At 40.6% G+C, this 20,003-nt stretch overlaps 1 protein-coding gene across 11 annotated transcripts in view; it reads left to right on the forward strand.

The window, feature by feature from the left end:
- The window catches only part of NRIP1 (nuclear receptor interacting protein 1), a 141,064-nt gene that overhangs the window by 63,316 nt on the left and 57,745 nt on the right, over positions 1-20,003 (forward strand). For 9 of the 11 annotated variants that reach the window (XM_061453783.1, XM_061453784.1, XM_061453786.1 and 6 more), the window contains one exon: positions 8,766-8,850. The gene's annotated coding sequence lies outside the window, so the exon portion shown is untranslated. Of the gene's footprint in view, positions 1-2,082; positions 2,185-8,765; positions 8,851-20,003 lie in introns of those variants that run through there. The other 2 variants (XM_061453791.1, XM_061453782.1) reach the window with 1 other exon arrangement.

Raw genomic sequence — 20,003 nt, forward strand, 5'->3', positions numbered from 1 at the left:
AGATAAAGATTCTTCATGAAATAAAAACTTAAAGATCTTTTTTTTTTTTACGATAAGAATTTGCTGATGAGCCTACTATGAAAATGAACAAAACATTGTTTTAATGCAAGTATGATCAGGCTATATTATGAAATGTTCTCAAAACAAGAGACTCTTGTATAGACACTGTGACATGCAGCAGCTTTAGAAAATGCTGCTGTGTTTCTGGAAGAAAGTGGTTAAAAACACAGAATGATGAAGTTAACCTAAATCTTTCATTGGCTTAAAAAAATAGGTCAAGTAACACATTACTAGCTCTGCTGTAAGCCTGTACACAGTCTGTACATCCTGAAGTGAAAGATGTTTTTCTTAACATTCCCATATTTATTTTCATTCATGTATCTCTAGGTTAATTTTACTTTCTTTCCACAAACATGACTCTTTTGTGTTCTATAAAGTGGAGAGCTGTATGTTAACTATATTACTCTTTTACTAAAAAAAAATGGTCAAATGAACCATTTATAATTTTTTTTAGCTTTAGAATGTTGGCGCATGTTAATGCAGATACCATCACACAATTTATAAGCGATTTGTAAACAAATTAGGCTCTTTTCCTCAGTCTTTAACTTCTAGAAGTATCACAAAGTATTCTGTAATGCATTTGGCAAACACCATGCAAAGTGCCGAGACACAGGCACATAGAAAGATGTAGTAAAGGTCACACACACTTTGTAGCTTTGCCTATACAGCCAAGCTCAGCCACTACTCTCCTCTTTGGTGGGAATGAATTCTAAAGAGCAACTTGACATACCGTGCCATTTCTGACAGCAGAGGTTGTGGGGATGCCACCTACCAAAATGGAGGGCTGACTCTCCTGGAAAGCTCAGCCCAAGGCTGGGCTTCCTCCCGAACTGTATTTATTGACACGTGAGCGAACAGCACGGGTGCGAGCAGCCGTTCTGCACCCGATTCCCGAACTGCTTCTGGGGGAGGGGAGCCGGGCATCCTCTCCCCAGCCCGAGACACCGGCGCCGTCCCTGTTCAAGGACTGTCCCCTCTCCAGGGCGCGGAGGCCGAGGGGGTAACGGAGACGCGCCCGGAGCCATGAGGGCAGGGCTGGGGTAGGGAGACAGGGAGCCAAGGGGGGATGGAGGCAGGGAGGGTGGCAAGGATGGAAGCAGGGCCCGGCCGGGAGTAGCCGCAGGTGCTGGGGCAGCGGCCGTGCGCTGGCGGGATCTTCTCGGGTTCTCGTTCAGAGAGAAAAAAGGAAAAGAAAGTTTCTAGCGCATGTTTTTCGGAGAAAAGCATGAAAATACCAGCTTTAAAGCGACGAGAAATAGTAACGCCTGCAAGCGGCCCGCCCCCCCGTTAGGCCACCCCAAGGGAAGGAAAAAAAAAAAAAAAAAAAAGAAAAAAAAAAAGGTGTTATTAAGCCACCCCTGTTTTCATTAAATACGAGTCCTCCAGTGCTATCGCTCCTAAGTTTGTTTCCCGGGGGCTCTGCGCCTTCAGTTGGATTAATTAGAGAGAGCAGGAGGCTACGCGAGCTGCCTACGTGCGCCGCACTCAGCGGCTGCCGGCCCCGCCACCTCGGCCCCGGGAGGGACGGGGGCTCATCCTCCTTCCCCCCGGCACCGTGCCCTCCTCTCCCCGCCCTCCGTTCGCTGCGTGTTAGAAAAGGGTTAAGAAAGTTGGCCGGCGAGATGAATGGCGCGGCGCGGGGAGGGGCCGGGGCTGGGCTGTGCCGCGGCGGGCGAGGTGGAAGGCGGGGAGGATCACGACTGCGGGTTAGGCTTTGAAAGTCAGCCTCGCAGGCATTGCAGCAGAGCCCCGAGCCGCGGAGAGGACAGGAGAGGAGCTTGTTGTGTATGTGCGCGGGGCCGGGAGGGGGTGACGGGCGCACAAGCAGAGAGACGGACGGACGGACGCGGGGGGAGGCGTGTGGGAGAGAGGCGGCGCGTCCTGTCCTGTCCTGTCCTGTCCTGTCCTGCAGCCGGGGAAGCCAGCCGCGGTCCTCGGCTCCGGGAGCCGCCGCTGCTCCTCTCCGCTCCGGCCGCCGGGGCGGTGTGTGTGTGTGTGTGTGTGCCCGTTGCCTTCGCGGGAGCCGCCGCCGGAGCCTCTCCTGGAGGTACCAGGCAGTCCGCCCGGGAGGAGCCGCCGCTGCCGCTGAGGGAGAGGGGAGATGGTGCGCGGACCCGCTGCAGGGTGAGTGCGGCGCTCCGCTGCCGGCAGCCGCGCTGGCTGGCGGGGAAATGGCCGAGCGGGGAGGGTCGGGCCGCGCTGCCGGGCGGCGGCGGCGGGGAACAATGCCGGGGTGAGCCAGGCGCGGGGCTGGCGGTGGCGGGGGCTGTTTCCGGTGACGGCCGCTCCTCCGGCACCCCGCACAGCCGGTCCGAGCTGAAAGTTTGGCTGGGCAGGGTGGGCCTGGGGGAGCGGGAGGGACGGAAAAGTTATTAGTCTTTCCCCCCGAGACCCTCAAGTGTTTTCCCGAGCGCTGGCTGCAAGCCGGGGTCGCCGTTCTGGAGGGACACCCTCCTGCTCCTTCTTTTCCCGGTGTGCGTTTGAAGTATTTAAGGAGCCGCAAGCTCTGTGCGCAGCGGCTGCGGCGGCCGCTCGTGGTGCGGGGAGGCAGAGCCGGCCCCGCCGCCTCGCCCGCCACCCCTCGCTGCCGCCCAGCTGCTCTCCAGGCAGCTGCGGGCAAGGCCACGGGCCCTTTTCGCCTCCCCCCGGCTGTGTGCCACCGCCCGCCCCGCCTTGACCTGCGGGCTAGCGGCCGGTGCCCGAGGTGCTTTTTCTGTCGCCTCTTGTCGGTGACAGGCGCTAGGCTCCCTGCTTCCCCCAAAGATGCCTTCTCATCGCCTCGGGCTCCTTAGGGACGTCGCTGTTTCCCTTCTAGACTAAAGGTTACTTTTTCCAGACGTGTTTTTGTGTCCCTGAAGCCCTTTAAAGGTGATTTTTATTTTCCGTTTTAATTGCCGCCCTCTCCCCTTTTCTCCCCACGGAACGTGTTGTTTGAGGCTGTTTTTTTTTAAGTGTCAGTAGATGATTTAAGTTGGAAAGTGGTGAAACCTAAAGAAGCCTAGTGTGGGCAAAATAAGGGACAGCTTTGTCAGGTGCAAACAGCCTCGTGTCTGTGCTGCACCTCTTGTGGATTTTGCACCGTGGATTCTGATGATTTATTAGATTTTTAATTTCAGTAAGTCATAAGCTAAAATGCTTGAGGCATGTTGAAGATCTGGTAGGATTTCTTGCTTTGGGGTTAAGTTGTTAGGAAAGCTGAAGTGGAAGTTGTCCCTTCCTGCCTCATCTTTCTGGAATCTGGAGACTATATATCATTCCTTGTTTTATTTTGAGGGGACCTGCCTGCAGTGTCTGACAGCTCGCAGGCTGATTAGAATTTAACTGAGTCATGGCACTATAAATGTTCAGAGATACCGTAAAGCTTTATTTAACAAAGAGTGCAAATCCAGTCTGCAAAGACCTGTGGAGAAGCAGTCACTTGTGGAAAGGAGGTAGCATATCCTTGAGTGAGTGGTAGAAAACACTTTTCTTTAATATTCAAATACGATTTACTGTTTCTAGGGCTAGCTGAACACACTGGGAAGTGGCACATTAAGATGCCATATGACCAAAGCCTTCTGAGCTGAGGATATCTAGTGGTTAAAATCGGATTTAATGGCAGCTGAGTAATTGTTGCTGTATGGACAGCAAGATTTGACATCTCTGAGAGCAAAAGTTCTTGTCCAAACAATGTTCAGGCAGGTTTGGAACTTCTGCTGTCTTCTTGAACTTGTGGTTGAGAAGTCTGACTTGTTATTTTATCAGTGGTCTCTTGAGATAGAATTGATGTTGACTTCAAAGCAAGGCAGCAAGTTTATTGTGAGTGAAATGCTGCTTCTATGGAATGAGGTGGAAGAACTAATGTGCAGTGACTGGCTGTTCCAGCTAGGAGTGAAAGCTGACCTCTTAGCCTGGACTACAGTGCCGAGTTACCTGATGAGTGAGAGCTGTCAATAGCATTCAGATTTGCATAGAACTATGCCTGCACCAAGTACAAGATGCTGTCAAATGCCAAACTGTACTGGCAGGATTTTAATTTTTTCCCCTTGCTTAGTCTTGGGGTAGGAAATTACCAGGTGGAAACACATTTTTCCTCTCTGCTCCCCATACTTGTTTCTTTTTCTGCAGTGAGAGATGCACTAACCAAAATTTATTATGATCATAAAGACTATGTTGATAAAGTAGTAAAAGTGAACTAATGTTTTTATATTGTAAACTCAAATGGGTGATTCAAATGTTGGCTGCGTCACCTGCGGTGTTTGATAACTGTGTTTAGGGTAGATGTGTTTTTGTTGTTTTGTGGTTGTTTTGTTTTTTTTTTAAGTGATTGAGTAAATGTTGTAGAACTCAAACATGAATGAAGTTTATAGTGATCATATTTACCTGTAGGTTTTGCTTAAAAACCTAATGGGATTGGCTTAAAAATTGACAACAGCTTGCTTGCTTAAAGCTTGTTTTGTCTTTTCAGAGCTAACTTTCTTTTTCTGGCTTTGAACATTGGCATAAGGTTTCTGTCATACCAGCTGTATTATTGTTAGTGTTGAGAGCGCTGTTAATTTTACCAGTGACATTGCAGGACACTACTAAATCAAAAGATAAACTCTTTTTGTGTTGTGCCGAGCACATGTATAAACCTGCCCAAGGCAAAGCCAAGGAGTTGCATTTCCCACAGTCAGCTGCCTTGCTCAAGGGCTGAGCTTGACACCTCCTTGTAGGGCTATCTGAGATGATGTGAAGGCTAATATTTTGTTCAGTTTAGAATAACTCATTGGAACTTGCCTGAACCTCAAAACCCAAGTGGCTTGTGGGTTTTTTTTCCCCTGTATGTGAACGTACAGGGAGCAGAGGGAGTCCAGAGCACAGACCGGGGAGAGTGTGGGGATCCCAGCTGGGTGCCTGCTGTGGGGGCACAAGCCCCTTTGCTGCTGGGTGACACATGCTGGATGATGAGCAATAGGTGGGATAAATAGGGTAACTATCCTATGGATTAAAAAAGGATAAATACCCTTTTGGGAAAAGAAGTGCAAATTTTGAAGGATGAGTCATTATTGCTCAGCAGGGGTTTAATGACAGGCAAGTGAAAAGATAATGTAGGTAGGGAATGAAGACTGAGCAGGAGGAAAAGGTATGAAAGAATATGCACAAATGTGTAAGACAGATAAAAAACATAAACTTGACAGTCTGTCTAAACAGTCTTAAACTAAAGACATAAAGGTTAATGGCAGCAGTGTTTGTGGTTTGCTCACTCTTCCTGCCAGTAGGCCAAAATGATAACAGTAACTATCTGAACTGTGTTGGCCTGCCTGTTGCAAATGTGAAGAAAACTGAGGCAAGTATTTAAAAGGCTTGTGTCATTGCTTTTGGCTATTATGGTGTTAAGGTTTTGCTAGCTGCATTTGAAAATGCAGTTAGAAAAGAAGGCAGTATGGGTGGCAGGCAGTACTTCAGGTGGATGTCTGTGGCTGTGTAAGAACTTTCTTTCGTTCTTTGGTGGGAAGATCTGCCTGAGGAGAAGCAGGCAGAATTCTTTTGGTAAAGATGAATGCCTGGGCTTCAGTGTTTCTGGATTATTTATTTCAAATACTTAGAAATGTTAACAGGCCTATTTAGCACTTGAAAGAATTAATTTGGTAATTTATTTGCTGTCTGTTGCAGGTCGCTTGGCTTGATAGTTGAAGAAGGAGAATTGGAACTAAGACTCATGTAAATAAATCATTCATGTGTCGGAAGAGGAAGAAGTTGTTGCTAGCCATCATAGTTTGGGTCAGCCCCCTCCTGGCATAGTCTTTTCATGCTTAAATTGTTACTGGAGTTCATTGCTCCTGTTTAGTTGCTTGTCTTGAGAGAAGCTCTGTTTTCATGACACTTATTTCTAAATACCACTGTCTTCAGCAGAGGAAAACCAATTTTCCTTATAAACAAAATCAGATTAAAAGCAGAAGCTACAGAACTTCTGTTAGTCACCAGTTTCTAAGTGGTTGAGTTTAGTGTAGAAAAGAAAGTGGGTTTTGGGGGAAGATTTCTGGTGGGCTGCTCTTCCCCCTGTCGAGAAAGAAAATTACAAGGGAGAAATGAGAGATCAAGTGCTAGGTGTAAAACGTGTTTTGGTCTCAACTGAAATTGTTATTTGAAAACAAATAAGGAGTTTAGTGAATTTCTGCTGTAAAATGTGTCCAAGTAGTTTTCCTTGCTTGCAAGAGCAGTATTTTTGTTCTTCTTAGTGCTAGGTTGTACTGCTGCTCAGATGCTGGTATTTTCACAGTGAACTTTTTAAGATTCATGGCTATGGAGTTTCTACTTCTCTGTGCCCCACCCCACTGAGAAAATGGAGTGGGAAAGGAAACTGAAAAGGCTTTTTTCAGTGATATAGAAAGGAAGGCTTGCCTCCGAGGTAGAAAGAAATGACCATTCTTGCCCCAGGAGATTGTTCTGTTGATGATGTTCATGTCATCACCTATCCCACTTGCAGCAGTTTATAATATATATAAAATTCACCATTCAAAAAAACTATTAAGGTGTGCAAAGCAAGTGAGGTGAAGTTTTGGGGAATAAAGTATTGTTCTAGGAAAGTGTTGTGTTTTTTTTTTTTTCTTCCTTCATTTTAAAATATTAGTGAAGGAATATGGAATTATCCTCCAGAAATAACAAATTCTTTTGTGTCTCTCATTCTGAACTCTTGCAGACCTTTAAACCTGCATTTGAGACAATGCAGGAAAGGCTGTCTAATGCTGACCTAAAGGAAGTCCTGTCTATACAGTGGACCCTGGTGGCAATACAGTGTGAGGTGTTTGTTGTGTTTTCCTCCCATTAAATACAAATTTGTCTTCTGTTGAAAGTAGAACTACTTAAATAAAGCCATTTGGCAGTGATCAGGAAAAAAAGTTTGTCTACATCTATACTATAGAAGAAAAATACTGGTACTAACCATTTTTCTCGAATTAGTGTGACTTGAAAAGGTGAATATATATTTTTAAGTGCTGCTTCCTTCTGCTCTGAGGGACCTCTTCTCCCATTTTTCCTTTGGTCACAAAAGATTTCACATCCAGCTTGTTTGCACTTTCAGTGAAATGGGATTGGAAAGGCTTTGAACTATGTTTATTACCACTTTCATTACTCTACGTATCATTTCCATGTTTGTTTTGACTGCAATGATAGCTTTTTTTTTTTCCCCTTAATTGAATCCAAATGTTGAGGATTGCTACTGTTCTGTGGTGCAAACTTTTTATTTTGTGGTGTGCATAGGGGAAAGATTTGAAATACTGTCTACATGTAGTATTTCAGAGTATTGACTACTTTTTTTCAGCTTAATTACCTCTGTTGCTTTTGTTAGGTCTTGATGCTGGCAGTAGTCAAGCATGCCTTTGTTATTTCATGTACTTCAAAGCTTTGAATAGGTCTTCTTTTGGATGACCACCCATCTGTCAACACCTGTTGGTGGTTTGGGTTTTGTTTGTTTGGTTTTCTTTTTAATTATTTAATTTACTATATTTTCATATTGGTTCCTCCCTAATGAAACACATTGCAGTGGTCAGAGTTAGGTGATTTTTCACTAAGGTGGCATTAGCCGAGGTGGTTTTGTGGCAAGGGGAAATGCTGAAGGCTGTCCACAGTGCACATGCTTCCCACTCTGCCTCTCTCCACCCTGTGGGCCCAGAGCTACCAGTGGGGTCCTCTATGCTAAAGAAATTCTGTATTTAAAAAGCTTTTGTATGCAAGTTTTGTGAGAACAGAAGCTAAAGGTGTGGAAAAGAGGAGAGAGCTCTCGCTATGCGAACTGTGAGAAGGGGAAAGTTGAACCAAACAGGAGAAAAAGTGTGTGTTATATGTGTGTGTATATATATATACGTATGTATATACACATATATGTTTTTTAATGCATCATTTGTTTGGGGGGGTGTTTGTTTTTCTTTAAATGTATTTTTATTGTAGTTATATTTGACTCTATGTGTAATAAATGTGCTGTTTGGGTGGTAACTTGGTGACACAAGATTTAACATATTCTTTAATAGTGTGGCTTGTCACAAGAACAAGGCAAAAGCAGTGCAAATAACAATGATCTGGGCTAGCTGTAAGTTTGCATCTTTTAGCAAAACTTAGTAATCGTAGAGAAGTGGTGAGAAGAATTTTTCAGGTGGTACTTGTGATGAATAACGTAACTATAATATTATGTACTGTATAATTCCTAAACGTATCAAAAGCAAATATTGTGATTTCTACTGGTTTATTTTTTTTCTAACTAATTTTGCGGTGTTTAGCATTACATTCACCAGTTACACTGTGCTCTTTTCCTTGTGTGTATATATATCTAAAAGAATAGGGGCTCTTTATGATTTTGACGTTTGTAGGTGCAAGTTTGAAGTGTTAAGCAGTTATTACTGCATAGGAAGGAGGGCTTTTGTGTCACAGCTGGTGTTTGAATGAAGAGAGTGGCTTTGAATCGGTTGAACGTGGATTTTGTTCTTGCAGAAATACTGTTGACTTAGTCAATACAAGTCTAGACAATGCCGTTTGTTTCTACTTGTGTTACTGATGGTTTTGTTTGAGAGGCTTTGATTTCTGAAGTTTGGAGTTATGTTTTTCTTCTGGAATAGAAATGTTATTTGGCGTTCTTACTAGCCATTTAAGCATTGCTTTCTATTGCACCAACAATAAGAAAGTACAAGTATACTGGATATGAAAAATTAATGTGTGGACTTTCATAGGGCAATTTCTGCTGTTTTTTTCAGATCAAGCATGGAATTGTTAAGGAAGAAAATTAATGCATCCTTGGACTCCTGAAGGGAGAGCTTTCCCAATGCGACAGCTTTCAAGGTAAATAATTTGTCTGGGTTATTTACCTTGTCTCATTGGTTTGGGGTTGCTGCTTTTTCTTGCCAAATCTGTTGGACAACAGGCTGCTATGTACAAGCCTTTTAGTATTATGTTTTAAGTGATAAATTTTCAAGCTAATCCACCTCTTTTACTGTAAGAATTTTTTTATTTTTGTTTTTGGGTTTTTTTTGTTTTTTTGTTTTTTTTTAGAGTGTACTGATCAAGAAGAAATAAGTATTTTTGTAGCATTTGAACCTTTTGTGTGGAATTTGCTCATAAACCCTGAAGATTTAGCCTACTTGTTTAGGAGGTAGCTGCTAAATAGAGAACAATTTGATTTACATATAATTTCAGAATGAAAGAGAAGATTAAATAAAATTTACTGTGTTACAATCTCTTTTACTTTTTAAATAAAACAGATCCAAATTGAGCTTCTGCGGCAAGGGACTGTCACAGTATAATCATTATTAGATATTACATTACAGTGGCTTGTAGACATTTAGCACTGCTGTCATTTTGTTTGGATCTGCTCCCTTGGTTCCCTTTCCTAAATCCTATTTTTCTTTGATACTGGGCAATAATTCCCCGAGTGTTGTCCAGTGATTGCTTATGTATATGCACTTTGGTTTGTGAGTATTTTTATCCACTTGAGTAGCCCCACTGTACGCGGTGGGCCTACATGCATGCTTAAGAACTTGAGAATCCTGATGAGCATAAAGAATACAATTTGGGCGTGTAATGGTTGACAAACAGTTGTTGTTTTGTTTCTGGTCTCTCTTAGGACTCATTTGCATTCCCTCCAGTGGCAACTTTTGTGAGCATTAGTAGGGAAGGTCTAGAAGCTGGAGGCAGTCACACCAAGTCCCAGCCTGCAAAACTTTTCCCATATCTGTCGCAATGACACAGATTGCAGATGCAAGGATAAATCTTTCTTTTTTTTTTTTTAATAAATCCATGTGTTGCTTGACTTCATTTGAATATAGTGTTGTATAGCATTTCTGTACTTCAGTTTGAGTATCTTCAACATAATAGAATGTAGCAAAGTGAAATAATTAGAAAATATTGGCACTTTTTAAACTGAGGAGATTTGGGTTTATTCAGAATCAGTGTTTTGGAAATTAAGATGAGCGATCTGTTCCTTCTCCCTTGCCCTCTCAATGATGTTTTGTATCTGACTCCTGAAAAATTAAAAACAAATGTCTAGCATTGCTGTTGTGCTTCTTAGTTGTCTGAGTAATTGTACAGGAAGTTAATGATGTTACTTGCTGGTCTCAGAATCAGTAAGATAGGCACTTTGCAATTAAAGCATCGTTAATTAAGTACGTATTTACAACTTGAGAATTGTTGTCATCAGCAGTAGATGGTCACTTATACAGCCTTAACAGAATTTAGTAGACAGTGGCTTTTGTGGCAACAGGCTTTTCAAATCTTTCATATCTTCAGAAATAGTTAAAGTGCTTCAAAGATTTGTTTCAAGACTGTCACCTCTGTTCAGAAGCAGTTCTATTTAGTCAGAGTTGCAAAAGTGTAAGCTGTAAATGAGGGTCTTGCACCAGGTATTAAATTTACTAGTGAGGTGGTTAAGCTAAAGATTTAAGAAAGCTTGTTTGTCAGTGTATACATGGCTGGTAATCCTGATACAGCTTGCATTCTTCTTTTCCATTTCTAACCAATATTATAAAACAGTTACGTGCTAAGTATTGGTTTTTTTGGGGAGGTGTTGGAGAACAGGTTGGTTTGTTGGTTGTAAGTACAAATTGTAGAATATGCGTGTTGATGTACAAGTGTGAATTGCATAGCATTGTAAATAGTTTTAATGAGAAGTCAAGTAGAGTTATGTCTTGATCATGGTTTTGTCACTGGAATTAGACTTCTTATTTTAAGTTCTGGACCATTATGGTGGTCTTTCTCCAGAAGAGTGTTGCTTTACAAATGTAACTGTTGATCTTACTAATGCTGTGTAACCTTCATGAAGTAAGAGATACAAGAGGGGAAGACTGATGCTGTGTAACCTTCATGAAGTAAGAGATACCAGTGGGGAAGACAGTGCTGCTAAGCTTGAGTTTACAGCAAAGGAAAATAATGTACAGCGATCTAAAATGTGTAACTTATGTCCTTGTTTAAGTTTATGCAAGTCTGAGAAGCTTTAACTCGCTTGAAGATACACTTACGGTTAGTTTTTAATTCTCATCTAAGTAGTAAGAACAAAGTGGTGACTCAGTGGAAGCAAGGTTGGCAGAGGCAGCATTTAATTGAGGAGGTATTGGTCACTGTATACCAATTAAGTCTTATTTTTAATGATAGGTTTTGGAGAACAACAAATGAGTGCAGTGTGATCTTGGCTGATAGTATGTGCTTTTCATGTCGGATAAAACCGGAAAGCCTGAGGATATGAAATTGCAACAGTTTCACTACTTTTTTTTTTTTTTTTTCTTCCTCTGAAGAGGAAAAAGTAGACTGTGCAAGTAGAAGAAACTCCATGCTTTTGCTGTGGAACTGATTAGCTGATTAATTTGGGTATATTTTGTCTTTGGGGACTAGCACGGTGCTTCCATTCTGTCATCATAGGAAATCTGGTGAAGGGATTGGTAACTTGCAGGGTGGAGAAACATCCCGTATTCTGTCTGTAGCTTGACATTTAATATTTTATAGCAAACTTAAGTTTAACATATTTGAACTTGTACTAGATAGGGTTAATAGGCTAGAACAAAAGGTCAAAGCATAAGGCATTAGGCTTAATTAAGGGAGAGCAGGAGTGGCAGGAGTATGTGACAGTTAAATGGGTTTCCCACAGACTAATGTCTGTTACAGTGCAACCATGCCTCAACTTAAGTGGGTTATTTTGTGCAAAGGGCAGCAGTGATTAGCAGTTTGACATGCCAGACGTTTCTGGCCAATCCCATCTGTTCTAGAGGTTAAAAAGCATACCTTTATGAGCTGATAGATTGATTTGTGTGCCTGTCTGGTAAAGATTAGAAGTCCAAGGCCGATGCTATAAATGCCAGTTATAGAATATTGTACTTTCTTAGTTGCTCTTTGTTTAAACTGCTAACTGTGTTGTAATGGGGCTAACAGCTATAAAAGTGACCGTGCAACACAAAGAACACAGCAGGGCTGCTGTGGTGGCAAGTGTTTTGAACCAGAAAGGTTTGGGAGAAACACTTCCTTCTTGGTTCAGGTTTGTTTTGAATGCGAGCCTGTAGAATTTGGTCCCTTGCCAGTGCTGCACTTGGAAGGGGGATCTAGCTGAGTGTGCTACTCCTTAGGGCTCACGCTTTTTCGTTCTAGCAGTTGTTGTTAATGTGCTTGTCCAGAGGTTACCTGCCTCAGCATGAGCGGTTTTCCAGTTCCAGGCATGGTAAGCTAGAGGAGAATTTCAGCTTTTAAAAGATTTTGGTATTTATCTTAACTTCGTTATGCTGTGTGTATCTTTCCCACTCCATTGTTGAAGTGGGATGATGCATGTGTATTCTGTTGTTTTCTCCTTTATAGCTGTTAACTCTCTGGATAGTTCCGGTGACTGCATTATGAGGTTGCCTTCTAAGCCTAAAATAAAATAGATAGCACAGTAAGTCTTGACTGTGTTTCTCATCATCTTTATGACTTTGTAAAATCAAAGTTACATTACTATTAATATAAGACTATTAATAAATCGTTGATGCAATAAAACTGTTTTTGATAATGTTCAAGGTTCATACATAGTTGAAGGTGATTATCCTATTTTAAAATCAAGTAGAGGTCAGACTGTATTGTAACGTAACTGACTGTGGCCCAAATGCTTCAAGACCAGTGACAGTCTTCTTCACTTTAAATAAGTACACACTTTTGAATGAAATTGTTAACTATAAATGGAATTTATGGTAACATACTGATTAACTTCCTTTGTCTTTTCTGAAAAGCACAGAGATGTGCACACTTTAAAGTAATGCTTAAAGCTGTCTTTTTTTTTTTTTTTTTAAGAAAAAAGGACATTAAGTTTTCCCTGTTCTCTCTCTGCTCTGTTCAAATAGTAACACTTGTAGCTGACTATAACTGAGAAATTAAACCGCATTAAATTAATATTTGGCATCTTGCATTTAGCATTCCTACATTAATTTTTATAGTCGGTCTTCTGTCTAAAAATTCTTTGTTTTCTTCTTGCAAACAATGATTGTTTTTCCCTTCCTCCATTTAAAGGAAAATAAAAGTAAAATTTGAAGGTAGTAATGACTTGATATTGATACTGTAAGGACTGCTCCACATACATGATGTATATGTTTGCTATAACAGCTGTGGCCTGTTCCTGAGATTTACTGATTTGTGATCTGTGAGTAACTTGTCTTCACCTTATCTTATTTTGTAAGAGCCAGCTTAGTTTTTCCTTTTTTTTTTTTTTTTTCCCCCATGGAATTCTCTTCTTTTGGAAATACCCAGAAATGTTTTCAGTGTCCTTTAGGATGAGCAAGACAACATCATTATCTTGTGGTTTCTTTAGTAACATGGAGCTGAAATGGGCATATGCAGCATCATGTTCTCTATGGAATAATAATCTATTTAAATTATTTGAATCTAATACATATTTACATAAAAAAACATCTTGCCCTTCTCTGTAGGGAGAGAAGGTGAACAAGCATAAACTTTACAATACTCATTGCTTCTCTTGTACTCTATCATACTTAAATTGCAGAAGGTTGTTGGCTTGAGAGTTGTGTAAAATGTGCTTGGCTAATAAAGTGAGGGTGCAGGGAGATTTATCTAATTTAACACTAAGAAAATGTTGTCAGCTGCACTGCATTGATATGGGATTGCCTAAATCCAAAAGTTGTACTTTAGATTTTCATATATGCATATTTGTAATATTTTCATGTTTATAATACGTGAAGTACAATCCTGAAATGATCCATTAGGGCAGTGTGTGTGCATGCTATATTTTTGGCTAATCTGATTGCTATTGATCATACCCAAGCCATTATCTAATATCTTGGGAGTGGGATGGACACTGCATCTGCTTTTCTGCTGTTTCAAGGCAGAACATACTTTATGAAGTGTCTCGCAACAGTCATTGTTAAAATCTTTATAATTGCTGCTTGAATGTAATTAGCATTTCCTGATCTAAGCATAATATGAATAGAATAATAAATGTTTTCAAGTAGTATGCTAGAGATTGTACTTAGGACTTCATACAGGATATTTTTCCCCCATAAGGATATGGTCTAGTTTTGTTGATGAGAGTGGAAGTCTAGATAGTCATTTTTATTGGGTTTGGACTTCTCTGTGAGTCTGCACATTTCATGAAGCTCAGTGATGTGGAGTCAGTATGATGGCTTCTTTTCTACCATTCCATCACTGAATAAATCTCAGCAAAACAGTATAACATTATTGAATATAACAGGGCTATCAAATGTTCTGTTATTGTCAGTGAATCAGCTGTGGGCTTTTTTTCTTTTTTTTTTAATATCGCTTTTGCATTGCGCCTTTCAGTTAGAATATGGTAAAATATTTGTGTAAGGTATTCATACAGCTTGACTGGCCATGAGGCATTAAAAACAATTCTGAAGTGTCCATTGTTTTCAACTTCAGATAGTCTTCAAAAAAGATAAAAATACAGTTGCAGTCTTCGGTGTTTCAGAGATTTGTTTTTTTCAGGTAATTGGTGAGAAGACGAGCACTTGGTTGGTATCCCTCACCCTTTACAAACTGAGTAAAAATGATGCTGCACCATATGCTTGTGTGAACTGTCTGACTATGGATTTCTCCTTATTTTAGATTTCCCCACTCTTTGACCTTGTAGTTGATGACTTTGGTCTGGAACGATTTCAAAGTCATGTAAATGAGTGTAATTAAGGTATTGCTTATCATCTTGGAGAGTTCACAGAGATGCTTATTGGCTAGAAAGGTTTGTTTACTTAATATGGAAGGTTAATATAAGGTGAAACTTTACTGTCTAAAATGGCTTCATAATGTTACTATTTAGCAGATGAAGAAAATAGTGTTTGAAAAGCCAAATAATAGTTTTATTTGACCTCCATGTGTTTCCCTTAGCTTGCATTTATTGGGAAAATTTATCTTCATTGCATAGTCTTATTACAGTTTTCTGTTTTCCTTGTCCTACAAAGGGAACCTCTCAGAACTATTTCCAGACTTTCTTGTAGGAAAGGGGCTACATTAAGGAAGGAAGTGCAAAAATACTTTACAATAATTGCTATAAGTAGTCTATCCACTTCTGCCTTTTGTTCCCCCTCCCTCTTTTTGCAAGAATGGGATTCATGCTTTGTTCTTTGCTGTTGCTTTTGTCCTTATTCCCACTGCTGCTGAAAGAAAGTGAAAAAGTGGTGTAAAACATAAGAGAAGAGCAGCAAGCTACTTGTTTCTGCCTTAGTTTCTCAGGCAATAGAAAAAACAGGACCTAGGCCTGTATTTTCTCATCTGTAGCTGTCAACTTTGAATATAATTGTTTTGCTTATCATTGTGGAAAAAAATTGCTTGCCTGGTTAATTCAATAAATAGTCTTACTGGACTATTTGTAGCTTCTGGAGATACCCTATAACTACTAAGCAAGAACGTCCTTCCTCTCTCATTTTTGTAAGAGCTGAAGGCTTCAGGTCCTACTCTGTGCTTATTAAATGTGCAGGTAGGACAACAGTTTGGTTTTTCTTGAAGTCATAACGACAATCATAACTTGAAGTGAACTAAAGATGCTTTCAGAAGAGAGAAGCAAAATCTCTTGGGTGAGATGTGAAAAGGAGCTGAAGTTCAAAATCTGAATATAATGATCTAAAAGGAGGGTGAGGAGGTGGGGTGTAGGAACACCACAGATAAACATAAAATCCTTTACCTTTGAAATTTGAAGGAACGTACTATTGACTTCAGTAAGGCCAAAATTTCACCTGAATTCCAAGATTGTAAATTAAACTCCCAGAATTCCCAGAATAATGGAGTACTAATGAATGGTTGTGGGGTAGAAAGACAAACCACCTGGAAATAAACGTTGTTACTTCAGGCCATATTTATCTGGAAGGGAAGAATTTGTGTCTTTGCCATTTGCTTTTGCTACTGTGTTAAGACCAAATCTGTTCTGACCTGCCCAACAGCGGCCAAGTAAGAGTGCAAAAATTCTCAAAGAAATATTTCCCCTTGCTGATGGAGGTCAGGATGATTTCTCAAGAATCTGCCCTGGTCCTCTTAACTTACCGGTGTTTCATTCTCTGCTACCTGAAGTTTTATCCTGCTATAAAATAAATGCAAAAGGAACGTTTAATAAGCTGTGCTGATAGCATTTTGTAACCTCTTTGCACTCCCTCACATAGGTTTAACTGCCAAGATGAAGAGATAACAAGGTTGTGCAGAATCACATTTACTGTTTACTGAACTCTGCCTTGTCTTTGGTTTGTGATGTCAAACATGAAAGTTTGATCCTGTTTTTTGGATATAGCTCTTCAACACTGCTGTCCTGCGTGGCTGCTCACAAACTTCTTTTCTTTTTAAAGTTTGTCATCTAGTTTGTCATCTCCTCAAGGCTATCTTGGCATGCATATGACCAAACTGGCTTTTTATCTGAAATGCGTAAAAGGCCAGTTCCCAAACTTTATCTTCTGGACCTCAAGTATTATCATTATTCATTTTCTACTGTGAATTCTGTTAATGGAAAAAGAGTCTGTTCAGTGTGCCCTTCAGGCTCTCCAAGCAATTTCATTTCTGCATTACCTTGCTCTGGTTTTGTTTTCCAAGAATTCTGATGTGAAGTAGAGGAGATGAACAGTATTTGGATGCTACTTTTGGGGTAATCCTGAGTTTTTTGGGTTACAGTGATGCATGGTTCCTCTAGCTCTGATGTCCTCAGAGCTTTGCCTAGGCAAATACCAGCTATATTTTGTCTCTGCAAAACTGAACTTAAGCATTGAAGGAGGTCTTAAAATATCCTCTTTGTGCTGATGATCATGCTATTTCTGCGTCTCCTACCTTATGACTTGGTTGTTACTTTTTTGAGGAAAATTGCGCATGCTTCACAAGATACCAGGAGCAAGGAAACAATAAAATTTCTTCTGTTACAGCCTTTTGGGGACATCGTAGACTGTTGCTGTTCTGGTCCTTAAGTAGGTTTGGAGACTGAGATGTCAGTTACTCTCTTGGATAATGGATTGTTTGAATTTAACATACAAGGATGCCCCTCTTCTTTTCCTGTTGTCCTTAAAGGTCACTGTACAGGAGAGAAAGTTGAGTCATGGGCTATAAACAATTGTAGATCTGCTATCTGATCTAATCCTTGTTAGCTTATTGCTTGATGCTGTGGCAAGTGGACTTTGTCAAATTTGTGTGTCAGTGCTACTGACCCTCATGACCTGCTCCATCCATCTGCAGAAGGTCCCATCCTTGTGGTGGGATGGTATAATGGTGGTGTCTCCTCACCTGCTGCCCTTCCTTGCTGAGTTGCTTGGAAATGCAGATGTGCCATGTGTATGATACGGTTTATTTCTGTGAAAAAAATAGTTGGCTGTTTTTGTTAAACTTGCTCATGTCACATGGAGATCATCTGCAAAATTTGGCAAACTCTGACACGATGCGCTATATTGTAGAAATAGCAGTGGTTGGTTAAATACTCCAGAAAAGTGATGTAATGTACTGAAATATTCCTGAATATTGCAGTTATTGTGCCTTAGTATCAACACCATAGATAGATGAAAGACTACTGAAAGGGCATGTGATAAAGGGTATATTAGAGGTGGTGATACTAGAAACACCAAATGCTCCTGGGACTGGAACAACTGTAGTGCTGTCCTGGGGATAAAGCACAGAGTGGGAAGGCTTTTTGTGTGTTGTGGGCTTGTTTGTTTTGGTGGGGTCTTTTTTTTTTTTTTTTTTGGGGGGGGGGGTGTTTATTTGGTTGGGTTTTTTTGTTTGTTTTTGTTTTTTAATCCTAATTTGGATTCTGTATTTAAGACCTCTGTCAAATGGCCTCATGCATTCATACTTGGAAGAACTAGGGCAGAGAGCCACCTTACGACATAATTGAAATTGTAGTGATGAAATTAGGGGGAGGGGAAACTGTAGTGTTAGAAGTCTTGGGGGATGTGATTATTTTGTATGCTTTCATGATTTGAAGAGTACAAATAATGCAATGCTCTTCATCTGTAATAAATAAAAATGAGATGGAGAAACACATGCTTACCTTTCAGCCTGCATAAACAACCTTACTAATTAAGGGCAAATATTCTTATGATTTTCTGTTTTGATTTAATCACTTAGACAATATAAAAAATGTATAAGTAAACCTAATTCATTAACTCACATTTCTGAATGATGAGTCCCCATACATGCACTAATGGTGTGTTCCAGCACTGTATTCCTTTATTCATTATTTACAAATGAGGCACTTAAAATACGTAGAAATAACTGTGAATTACTAAAATGAGATCACAAGAGGAGAAAAAAAGTGTAGTATCTTCCATATGCTTTTATTAATTCTCTTTGGTTATTTTGTGTGTGCTGTTTAGTCTTTGCAGATTGCTCATGTGTAATGCGTGCATAAAACATTCTCTTCTAGAAATGCATAAGTGGTTTAAATGTTAGTTGTTCAGTGACAGTGGTGCATTTTGGAGGCTTGTCTCCCATTGGATTTAGCCAGTACTGAATACCTGGATGCGCTGTGGTCTGTGGGCATAGCTTCCTCTCAGTTTGCAAGTGCTGTCTGCCACTCCTTGTGACAATGTGCATAAGTAATTAAAGTCTGATCTAATGTCAGCTATGGGTTTGGAATTATTTGAGGACCTTGGTTTAAGATGAACATTTTTATTTAAATACGTTGGTCTTGAAGAATCTGAATATACTGGAAAGCATTTTTTTATTTAAAAAAAAAATCAGTCCTTCTGTGCTTAGTGATAATACCCATGCCCTTTCCCCTCCATGGGTGCAATAGATTTGGTAATTTGTTTCAATATGTTGCTTGGCAATCATTAGCAGGCATTGTCTGTGGGCATAGTGGAGGAGCAAACTGACAAAAAGCAAAGCTATGAATTGAAGTTTGGCCTGTCTTAAACATATGTAGAGGAAAAGATATCTGAGCTGTCCTACTCCAAAGGCAAACCCAGTATTTATTTTTTCTGAATGAAAAGGAGAGAGAGGATGGATAAGCTGGAGAATGAGTTGGGTCTAGGAAGTGTGTGTACTTCAGAGATGTAGGAAAAAAAATCGCATCCTTAGTTTCTGGGAAAGCCTCCTGATGTGATACATGTGGGAATGCAATAGAGATTCCAAGGCTTACTAGTCCTGAATACTTGGAATATCATTACTTGTGTCACTGGAAATACCACTTATTCAAGAATTGAGGGTATCACCATAATTTGGCACCTTAACTTCTCTGTAACTTGGCTTTTTCTCTGTCTTTCTGGGCGAGAGGGGAAGGTCCTCATGAAACAAATCTGTTAGTTAACACTGTGTGGATGATGGGAATTTTGAATAATCTCTTTGGGCTAGGTTGAGTATCCTTTAATTTTGCAACTGGTTTAACAGTTTAGAGGGAAGAGCAGTTGTGGAGGGAAGAGCTATAGCAGAGGGGAAGGTGCTGTGTGAAATGCGCTTTAGCAATAGGAACTCTACGCAAGGCTTCTGGAGCACTCTGAAACTGTCTCAAAAGGAAGAAGAGCTGACAGGAGCATTGTGTGGCTTATGAGCCCTGTCAGTGCCCTTCAGACCATGGGGTTTGCTCCTTCCTGAGACTACAGATAGCTAGAGACCTGTGGGAAAACATCCTGCTCTTGTGTATCTGAGAATGCTGCTGGGAGAAAGTTGTTTAACTCTGATATAGTGTAAAAGGTAAACACTTGGGTGTTCTAGCTTGTTGTATGTGCTGTCATCATCACACAGGATTTGCAGAGTCTGCTCTGCACACATACATCACACACCCCCTTTTTTGTTGTTGTTGTTCATATGGTCATTGCATTAAGAACTTTAAAGCATGTTTTATGAGATAAAATAAGTTTTTAAATATATGTGGTGTTGGATTGCTCTGAGCCTGGCAGCCAGTCTAGGGCATGAACCATCACAAGTGGAAAACTAGCAAAATGTGACATGTAACCAAAATTATATAGTAGATCTAGGCAGGAAAATGAACAGATCCATACTCTACCTCCCAGCTCTGGGGAAGGGCTTTAACATCTGTCAGTGGCTGCTTGAGTTCT

This window comes from Pezoporus flaviventris, unplaced genomic scaffold (assembly GCF_033815535.1).
Source record: "Pezoporus flaviventris isolate CSIRO_AGI_PZ_B2104156 unplaced genomic scaffold, CSIRO_AGI_Pfla_v1 ptg000015l, whole genome shotgun sequence".
In the NCBI taxonomy this organism is placed as follows: Eukaryota; Metazoa; Chordata; class Aves; order Psittaciformes; family Psittacidae; genus Pezoporus; species Pezoporus flaviventris.